The sequence below is a fragment of the Lycium ferocissimum genome, chromosome 12 (assembly GCF_029784015.1).
Source record: "Lycium ferocissimum isolate CSIRO_LF1 chromosome 12, AGI_CSIRO_Lferr_CH_V1, whole genome shotgun sequence".
Lineage (NCBI taxonomy): Eukaryota > Viridiplantae > Streptophyta > Magnoliopsida > Solanales > Solanaceae > Lycium > Lycium ferocissimum.
Genome location: NC_081353.1, coordinates 29,540,521 through 29,549,764, shown reverse-complemented (window position 1 = coordinate 29,549,764; position 9,244 = coordinate 29,540,521).

Sequence of the window (9,244 nt, the reverse complement as noted above, 5' to 3'; positions counted from 1 at the left end):
TTTTTTTTTTAAAAATTTAATGTCCCAAAATTTAAGAGATATATTAATTTAATTGTTAATATTTGTGAATTATAAAATATTTAACTTATTTAATTGTATTTATGTAACTTCCCCTTCATTTAACGTTGACGAGCCTAGTTGTGTCTGGACTTGAGAAAACTAATGGGCCTACGCTAGGAATTAGGATAAAGTTGATTTTAATCATTTTTTTGTGAGGAGTACCCTTCAAATGCACTGGTCTTTAATTTTGCCCCCTCAAATTATTGATCTTTAATTTTTACCCTTTTCCTAAAACTCTTAAGTTTCGGATTCAAACCCTTGCTCAGTAAAAAATTTAAAAAACTTCACTAGGTAGAACTTGAATTCGTAAGGCGGAACTTGGATTCGCAGGCAAAACTCAGCCTGAAGGTAACAAGACAATTTGCAGGATTTCCCTTTGTTGGGGTGGTCTTTAATTTTTGCCCCTCAAATTGGTGGTCTTTAAATTTTGTCTTTCGCAAAAAATCCCTTGGTTTCGGGTTCGAACCTCCGCTCAGTCAAAAATTTTAAAAAAAAAATTAGCAAGGTAAAGTTTGGATTCACAAGGTAGAATTCAAAACTCTGCCTTAATGTAGAATTGCAAAATTCTACCTTGCAATTTTTTTTCTTTTACTGAGCCGGAATTCGAACCCACAACCTCGGGGTATTAGACGAAGGGAAAAACTTAAAGACCACTAATTTGAAGGGCAAAAATTAAAGACCGCCCCAAATGAAGGGAAATCCGCGCAAAAAAATGAAGATAAAATTCTACCTTAAGGCAGAATTCTACCTTAAGGTTGAGTTTGCTATGGCATAATTTGCCTGCAAAACTCTACGTTAAGGCATAGTTTGCAGGCAAATTATGCCCGATGGGGCAGAGTTTATAGGTAATCTCTGCCTAGCGAATTTTTTTAAAATTTTCGCCTGAGCAAGGGTTCGAACCCGGAACCCTGAAGTTTTAAGTGAAGGACAAAAGTTAAATACTTTTGTTTTGATGGACAAAAATTAAAGACCACCCCAAAATAAGGGTCATGCTCCAAGCCCAAAGTAGAAGGCACAAAATAAGCTATATGGTAATATATTAACACTCGAATGAACATAGGATGTGAAAATCTTTTTTTTTTCGTTTTGGTGTATTGTTACTCTATCTTTTTCCAAATTTTCCACTCAATATGGATTTGATTTTATTTAATTTGACAATCAACATCTCAATTCTGAAGGAACAGAGGGTGTAGAGAGATGGACAAAAAAATCTCAATCTTAATTAGAGATTTGCGATTTCAAATCCTTAAAACGAAAAAGCTACTTGTACTGAGCCGGATCAATTGGTTTCAAATACTAAACGGAACCAAAAAGGAAAAAAAAATCTCTCTAGGAAATCAGGGAACACAAAAGCCTTGTTTGGTATAACATAATCTGAAACAATCTGTTTACCTCACAAAGGTATAGTAGGAGTAAGGTCTGCATACATTCTACCCTTCTCAGACCCCACTTGCTGGATCACACTGAATTTTTTGTTGTTATTGTTGTTATAACATAAACTTTGCGGTAGTAATTTATTTCTTTATTCCATTTGAGTTAAATTTCCTTCCTTCTTGCATTTATTCGGGTACATTGGAAATACTAAAATATATCTTACGCTATATTGCTTAAATTTGTCAAGAGCAAAAATATCATATTCTTAATTACCTCTTTCCATACTAGCACGTTAATTGGCCTTTATCAAGATGTATGTGACACTTGTCTTGTTAGCTTCAAGCAAGTATTTGCAATCCTTAATAATAGCCCTAAGAGGGTAATACTGCCTGTTGTCGTCTTTGATAAGCTTAACAACATGTAGATTGTCTTTTCGCTTCTAATTCTTTATATCCATTTGTTTGGCTAATTTTAGTCCTTCCTAGATGCTCCATAATTCTACAGTAAGAGCCCATTTGGCTTAGCATATAAGTTGCTGAAAACAGCTTATAAGTTGTTTTCAGCTTTTTTGAGTGTTCGGCTGGCCAGCTTATAAGCCATTTTGTGCTTAAAACAAGCCCAAAAAAAATAAGATAGGGTAGCACAATTTTTTTTTTTTTTTTGGCTTATGTGCTGTTTTCAGCTTATAAGCTGTTTTTTTTTAAACTAAGCCAAAGGGGCCCTAAGGCTAGATGTAAGTCTCATCTTGCTAGAATATCCCTTCATTCACTTTCCTTGATCATTTTTAAGATTCCGCCAAAAGCAGCCTCTTTATTCAATTGAATCTTTCCCGCACAAGGAGGGACAAAACTATTGGATTCTGCATCTGTTTCTGCTAGAGTTTTCTAGAATAATTAGTTGTTTAGTTATAGGGAGGAGTCTAATAATTGATTTAGTAGAAGATTCAGTATTTAGTTTTAGTAAGAGTCTAATATGTTAGTTGTAGGAGGAGTCTATTACTTTACTTATGTGCCTATATAAAGGCTTACTATTAATAAAAATTATATATGAGGACAGTTTTTATTCATATTTTATACCTTATTGTTTGCATCTCTCTCCAAAGCACAACAGTGATATCAGAGTCTTCCTTGATCTTAATAGGTTTGTGATGAGTCGTGAAATTACGCGATATTCGACGCTAATTCCTTAAGCTTTTGTGACTCCTTAAGCACTTTTGTTGTTACTTTTTGTGTTTTTATGTTGTTTTGTAGGAAAAGATGCCGAGAGCATAACGGAGCAAAACGGGAGCAAACGGACCAAAATAGAGCAAAAATAACAAATTCATACTTTCGGCACCATATGCTACACGCGAGTATAGCACATGGTGCGACATATAACATGCGAGCGAAAGATCTGCGGATGTGGTGATTGAGAAAATTGTCACCACATGCTACGGTTTTTGCACCACATGCGATTAGCATGTTGAACATGCGAATAGCACGTGGTGCTGACATGTTGTGCAAGAAGGTATTTTGGTCCGCATTTTTTGTTCCGTTTTTTGGATGATATAAATACTCTTTTAGGGTTTGTAATAGATTATCTTTGGCAGTTTTCATCAAGTTTGGAGACTAGTTTTTACACCACACTTTGGGGTTGAAGATTTGAAGATTTGGTTGAGTATTTCTTAAACCTTTAATTCATTTCTTCAATTCCTTGCTTTGTATTGTATATCTAAGTGTGTAACTTTCTATTCCATGACTTGAATCTTGTTTATGAAAATATTCTTGATTAAAGTTTGGTTTGAAAGTCTTGTTACGCACTATATATTGTTCTCTGTGGGATTCGACCGACTCATAGTTGGGTAAATATATTGCATACGACCGTGTACACTTTCTCTTTGAGGAGTATTTGGACGTTATCAAAAATAAGCGCGATTCTTGGGAACAATTTGTGTATTTGGGTTAGTTTGGGATTTAAGCTAACTTGCTTTTGTTCAAACTTTCTTTGCTTTATTTTATCTTAAAAAAAAAAAAAAAAAAGCTGAAAGTCGCCAAATTGCACGATTAAAAAAAAATGGCATCATTCCATGAAAATGGGACGGATGGAAGTTGTTCATACTTTGATGACCACCAGTCTCTTGTGTGGGAGGACCCCTCTTGGCAAAATTGTTTAAAGTCTCAGGAGGATTGTGCGCACAATCTCGAACCACGAGTGGAGCATATGTGATAGATGTGGTGGTCAAAATGGCCATTGGGCTAATATTGCTTATGTGTCCTTCCTTCCCCCGAACCCTACTATGGCGTTCTACTTTTGTGTTATGACAATGATAGGGAAATAGAGAGTGGAAGAAGTTGAGAATGGACAAAATGGAGAGTTCAAGCTCATGATGGAATGCCTATTTGAAGGAGAAATGAAAAGCAAAAAGCCTTGGAGGAGTACTTGGAAACTAATCTCCAAAATGGCTTGATGAATGAATACAAAAATCTTTCATGGGCATTTGAACAAAATCAAGAAAAATTCTCAAATGCTCAATACGAGGGAGAATGCCCATGTTGGAGGCCAATCATGAAAAGGAGGAATCAAGAATTGAACATCCTCCAACCGAATCCATTTTCATCGAGATGCCAAAGAAGAAAAGAAATTAGAGTCAACCGTTGTCTTGAGAAAAATGGTGGAAGTTGACTCTAGTTTGGGGAAAATGAGAATGTCAAAATCCGGAAAAATTTGCAAATTGGGAGGTTGAAGTCTCACTCCAAGCATTTTTCAACATTGGATTTGTACAGGATGATGGGAATTGAGCCACATACATCCATGTTGGATGGTGAAGAAGAATAAAGACAAGTGCCTTACATCTTGCACCGAAAGAGTAAGAAGGCAAAATGACATTCCTCATTTGAAAGCCAAGTGCAAAATGAAGAAATTAATGTTTGGCTTGTTCATCTACTTACCACCCCCTCACCATAAATGTCACAAACTTGAGTCCAAGTTGGGTGCCCAATTCATAAACTCCAAATGGCGAGAAAAGTGGTGAAGGTAACCGTCGTGCCGCGTACGTTAACCAAGCGCTTGGTGGGAGGCAACCACATCGTTTTAAAAGTTTTAAATCATTTTTTGAAATTTTATTTTTAGAATAGTTTAGTTTATAGTTTTTGATTAATCTACAAAGTTTCAAAATTTTGGAGTTGTTTTGAGCATAATGAATTTTCGGACCAAAGAAAGAGTGCTTGCCTTTGAATTTTTTTTTCAGCTGACATAACCTGCGAATCGCAGGTCACACCTGCGAGTCGCAGGTCGTGTCGCAAGTGGTGACAGAAGAAAAAAAAAAAAAAAAAAAAAAAAAACCTCGGGTGACACCACCTGCGAGTCGCAGGTCATTCCTGCGATTCGCAGGTCGGGTCGCACATGGTGAAAAAAAAAAAAATTCATTTTTTTTATTTTGTTTTGATTGCTTGCAGCGAGGACACTGCAATATTTATAGTTGGGGGTGGCACGTCGTAGCGCATTATATTTTGAAACTTGCTCAAATTTCTGAAAATTTTGTTCTTTTGACATGTTGTGGATTAGTCACTCTTATTATTTTATTTTCTTTGAGGAAAAATGTGGAAACTCTTGGCTTGTTTGGTACTAATAGAGTTAGTCTCTTGCATGTGAAATTGAAATGTGAATACCCCTCCAAATTATTTTGTGGAAGTTAAAAAGCAAGGTGCATAGGAAAGAATGATCTTTGTGATAACTTTTGGCTCATTTTGTGACTCTTTACCTACTAGTTGTGTTTACTTTGGATTATGAGATATTACACTAGTGATCCATCTAGGCTTGGTTCATATGCCACGTGTGGTGAGTGTTTGTTAAATAAATCTTGTGTTTACTTTTATCATCTAGAACTTGCCCGGTTAGTCGTTCAATGCTAATTTTGATTATGTTGGTTGGAGAGATGACCTTGAGCTATCTTTGTGATTTTTGAAAAAGCCTCTTTAGCCTTTCTAGCCTACCATTGCATAAATAATATCACTAGTAACCCCATTTGAGCTTATGACCTTTTCTTTGATTGCCACATTACAAGCCTTTACCCGTTTGACGAAATGTCTCTCTTTGAACCTTTCCCTCCTTGAACATGAAATTGTAAATTTGAGGCCAAAAAACCTAAGTTAAAGGTGTTAGTGTTGCTGAGAATGGTGAAGGTTGGTGTTGTGGAAAAAGTCAAAAGAAAGGAAGAAAATTTGAAAAATACAAAAAGGTTGCAAACTTTTTGTGAAAAAAAAAATGTATCTTTGAAAAAAAAAAAAAGTTGGAATAATTGGGGAAACTAGTATGCAAAGGAAGGAGTGATGTTTTGAAATGAAGAGGAAAGTGGACAAAAAGTATGTGTAGTGTTCAAGGAGGGCGTAGTCACTTGTATCCCAAATACTTATCCTACCCTTCCCTAAGCCTACATTATGAGCTTAAAAAAGTCCCGACGTGATCTCCAACCTGAATGATCTTGAGTTAGTGATGATTGAAAATAAGGGCAAGCTTATGGTGTGATATTTGTTAGCACTAGAATTTCTTTGATGAGTGAGTGACTTTGTGTATTTGTCCCTTGTGTTGTTGTTGTGAATATAGTGATTTGGGGACTTTCTTTCTTGTGAGGGCATATGGATTACGATAGATTGGTGATGTTGAAAAATTCAAAGTTGAGTCAACTCGAGCATATCTAGTAAGCTAGTAGTTTTGAGTCACTTATCGAGGCTTGAGTGTTGTTGCTGATTGTTTTAAATCTCTAATGCATTCTTGAAATTGTATTTTGAAACGAGGGAGTTATTTCGTCAAGCTCCACATGCTTGTAGCCTAATTATTGGTACCAACCAAAGTCATGTTTTTGTGCTTAAAATGGATCCTCATTGAGATTTTTGTTTTAGTTTGCTTGAGGACAAGCAAAGACTTTAAGTTGGGGGTGTTGATGAGTCGTGAAATTACGCGATATTCGACGCTAATTCCTTAAGCTTTTGTGACTCCTTAAGCACTTTTGTTGTTACTTTTTGTGTTTTTATGTTGTTTTGTAGGAAAAGATGCCCGGAGAGCATAACGGAGCAAAACGGAGCAAAACGGACCAAAATAGAGCAAAAATAGAACAAATTCATACTTTCTGGCACCATATGCTACACGCGTAGAAAGCACATGGTGCAGCATGTACAACATGCGAGCGTGATGTCTTTGCCGGCAGCGCATGTGGTGACGAGAAAATTGTCACCACATGCTGCGGTTTTTACCACGCGATTAGCATGTTGAACATGCGAATAGCATGTGGTGCGGTCAGGTCAAGAGGTATTTTGTCCGATTTTGTTCCCGTTTTTGGATGATATAAATACTCTTTTAGGGTTTGTAATAGATTATCTTTGCAGTTTTTCATCAAGTTTGGAGACTAGTTTTTACACCACACTTTGGGGTTGAAGATTTGAAGATTTGGTTGAGTATTTCTTAAACCTTTAATTCATTTCTTCAATTCCTTGCTTTGTATTGTATATCTAAGTGTGTAACTTTCTATTCCATGACTTGAATCTTGTTTATGAAAATATTCTTGATTAAAGTTTGGTTTGAAAGTCTTGTTACGCCTATATATTGTTCTCTGTGGGATTCGACCCCGACTCATAGTTGGGTAAATATATTGCATACGACCGTGTACACTTTCTCTTTGAGGAGTGTATTTGGACGTTATCAGTTTGTGCGTTCATTGAAGAACTTTTGACCACTTTTAAACCATACCTATTTTCAATCCATTTTAACCCGCACTTATTTTTAACACCCAAGGCTATTTTCAAACAATTTTAACTGGTGCTTATTTTAACGCTCAGGGTTAATTTCAATCAATATCAATTTTCAATTCATACTACTTTTAAACCTTATTTTTTCAACCATGGCAAGTAATGGTCTCTATTTGATAGCTCCACAACTCTTCACTAGTGAAAATTATCAAATTTGGGCAGTGAAGATGAAATCTTATCTTGAAGCGTATAATCTGTGGGAAGTTGTATTGGAAGAAAAACCCATACAAAAACTCCCTAAAAATCCTACTCCTGCCGAAATCAAAACTCATTCAGAAGAGAAAATAAAACAATGCAAAGCCAAAATTGTAATTCAAAACTTAGTTGCATATTTTATCTTCTCTAAAATCATTGCATGTAAGACAGCAAAAGAAGCTTGGGAAAAACTCGAAAGGAGTATCAAGGAAGTGAACGAGGCAGACAAAATCAGATCTTGAATTTGAAAAGGGATTTTGAATCTCGTAGAATACAAGAGGTGAGACCATCAGTAACTTTTATGATAGGGTCTCTTTGATTGTCAACAGAATCAGGTTACTTGCGAGGATTTTAAAGATAATAGAGTAGTTGAAAAAAAATTCTTATGAGTGTTCTAGAGAGGTTTGAATCCAAATCTTTGCTCTAGAAGAGTCTAAGGATCTCTTTACTATCTCTCTTGCAGAATTAATAAGTGCTCTTCAAGCATAAGAACAAAGAAGAGCTTTCAAACAGGATAGAATTATTGAAGGTATTTTTTATGCAAATCACCAAAAAGGAAAATTCGATTATCCTCTCTACAACTATTGCAAAAAGAAAACACATATTGAAAATTTTTGGTGGTGGAAAACTGACGCAATTTGTGAAAATTGCAAACAAACAGGTCATGTTACAAATATGTGCAAGTTCAAAAAAACTCAAAACAGTTCACAAGCACTACTAGTAGAAGAGAAAAATGGAGAGGACCTAATTTTAGACCCAAGCAAATGTACAATAGTGTTGATTTTTGCATCTGCCACTCTGCATTTTCTAGGGTAATTAGTTGTTTATTTATAGGAGAAGTCTAATAGTTGATTTAGTAGAATATTCAGTCTTTAGTTTTAGTAAGAGTCTAATACTTTAGCTGTAGAAGGAGTCCACTCTTTATTTATGTGCCTATATAAAGGCTTACGATTAATAAAATTTATATGAGACAATTTTCATTGATATTTTCTACCTTATTGTTTGCATCTCTCTTAAAAAAACATAACACAAACAACTATTAGTTTGTCTTGTTCAATGTAAAGTTTATCTAGGAAATATAACTATTTCGGTAGCCTAATCTAGCTCTAATATCGCCCACAAAAATATAGGTAAGGTCTGCATACATCCTATCCTCCTCAGACTCCACTTGTGGGTTTGAACTGAGTATGTTGTTGTAATCTAGCTCTAATATCTTTGCATATAAGATCTGTAGGTAGATATTTCTTCTCTGTCAAATTTCTATTTCTTTCTTTTTATAGTTGCCACATAATAAAAATTACAAATGTTGTACGTGTACTATACATGGCCAAGTATTATCATCAATAATAACCACATTGTTGGTCCAACAATGTTTTCTATACGATGTAACCAATGTTTACTTTGGAGGAGTTACTACATATCATGATAAAACAGGCCTAGGAAGAACCAAAGCTAAATCAAATTATAATAAACTTATGTTTTATAAAATGTTACATCGACGTCTTAAGATAAAATATCAGGGGCAGGCCTATGAGTTACATGTTTATGTGAATCCAGTAGCATTTGCTCAAACTCTATGTATAATTAGAAATCCACTAAATATCTATAAATATTTGATGTGACTCAGTTATTATTATATATTATCTTGCACGCTGTGGGAATATATAAACTTTAAAATCTACATCCACATCCGGCAGAAATCAAATTAGAATAAACTTTTGTTTGGCATAACGTTGTCGATTCAATCAGAGGTTTCAAGAATGTTACATGATGTAAATTATTATCATGTAAACACAAAGAAACAATTTAGTTACATTCAGGAAAAACATAGGTAC